This window comes from Mustela nigripes, unplaced genomic scaffold (genome assembly GCF_022355385.1).
Source record: "Mustela nigripes isolate SB6536 unplaced genomic scaffold, MUSNIG.SB6536 HiC_scaffold_11087, whole genome shotgun sequence".
Lineage (NCBI taxonomy): Eukaryota > Metazoa > Chordata > Mammalia > Carnivora > Mustelidae > Mustela > Mustela nigripes.
Genome location: NW_026750493.1, coordinates 1 through 1,640, shown reverse-complemented (window position 1 = coordinate 1,640; position 1,640 = coordinate 1). Strand labels below are relative to the sequence as shown.

Sequence of the window (1,640 nt, the reverse complement as noted above, 5' to 3'; positions counted from 1 at the left end):
TAATTGTGGTAAATCCTGTAAGGTGGGGAATGGGATAGTCTGAAGAAATATGCTGCTGGATATGTTGGGTAAGCAATTTTAATTTCACTCAGATGCACTGGATATAAGTGAATCACTCAAATGAGTTATTTAATATTATATAGAAACAAATTAAAATTTTATGTAGTTGAAAATAATAGGTAGTTAAAATAATTTTTTTGTTTGTTGTTTTTGTGTCTCTTTTTGTTTCTATATACTATGGTGTGAATGTTTATGTCTCCCAAAATCATATTATGGAATCTAACTCTGGAAGTGATAGTATTAGAACATAGGGGCCTTTGGGAGGTGATTAGGTCATAAGTGGGATTACAGTCCTTTTAAAGGAGACCCCAGAGAGTTCTCTTGATTCATTCATCATGTACATTTACAGTGAGAAGATAGCCATCTATGAGGAAGTGGGCTCTCCCTGGTTCTGCCTATTCCTTAATCTTGAACTTCTCAGTTCTAGAACTGTGAGAAATAAATTCCTGTTCTTTATAAGCTATTAAGTCTATATCATGTGCGTTATTGCAGCCTGCATGCAGAAGGACACTATGACCTAAAATGAGAGCAATAAATATAAAGTTTCAGTAAAGTCAGTTGGTACAATGTTTTTTTACTTAGAAAAGACATGCTGCTTCATGATAAACCTTGATATTGTATATGTTTCTTGAAGGGCCACTTCTTACTCCTTTGTGTGTTTTCCACAAAGTCCAGGATGATGGCTTACATAAAGGTAATATTTTATAAATACTGTTGGAAATATATACTTCTCTAAAATCTTATTTTGCCTACAGATTACTTGGATCCACTTTGCCTTGTGTAGAATATTTGAAATATATTAAGAACAGAATGTCTCTCTAAATAACATTTAGAATCATCATTAGCTTATGACCAAGGTAGTTTATTATAACTTATGAAGAAATAATTTCTCATGTTGGTTTAATTCTGCTCTTATGTTATGGTCATGACATTTTCATTAAAATAAAGTAGAAAATAGAAGTAAATAATAAATGAAAAATAAAAAATAATAAAAAAATAAAAGTAAAAATCTTGTGAAATGTTAAACTTTTCTTACTTATTTTGTTTTGCTTTTCCTCTAACATGCTGGCAAAGCTGTATTTTGCAGATAGGTACAATTTTCTAGGTGCTAGGTTTGTTACTTTTGCTAAAATTTTCAAAATATAAGGAGTTGAATAGTCATGGATTGTTTATTAAACTCCTTATCTACACATATAAAAATAAAACAATGATGGTGACCTGGGTATTTCTAAAATTGTATTCTGTTTTTCCATATTATGATTTACAATGTAATTAATAAAGATTCTGTATATATTAACATCCATCCCCTTCTATCTCATCTGTATGTCCATTACAGAGCATATATGATTTCTATTCATTGCTATGTTGTGGTGAAGAGATTGTCTGAAGTAGTCCTATATTTATGCAGGTAGATCTTAAGCTACGGTGCTCTTGTTTATTTGCTTGTTCGTGATCAGTATGTCTGAAAGATGGTAACTATTGTATCAGGTATGACGATTAAAAAATATTATTGGTGGCTGATATACTGTGATGAAATAGGTAAGTCGATTCATAATTTGTTAATTAAATTAGAAAAGAAA

General features: G+C 30.5%; 1 long non-coding RNA gene across 1 annotated transcript; it reads left to right on the top strand.

The window, feature by feature from the left end:
• The first annotated feature begins 8 nt into the window (after window positions 1-8).
• Window positions 9-1,536, top strand: LOC132009287 (uncharacterized). The gene is made up of 3 exons (XR_009401850.1): window positions 9-68; window positions 695-754; window positions 1,397-1,536. It is a non-coding gene; the product is annotated as an uncharacterized LOC132009287 (long non-coding RNA).
• The last annotated feature ends 104 nt before the right edge of the window (window positions 1,537-1,640 follow it).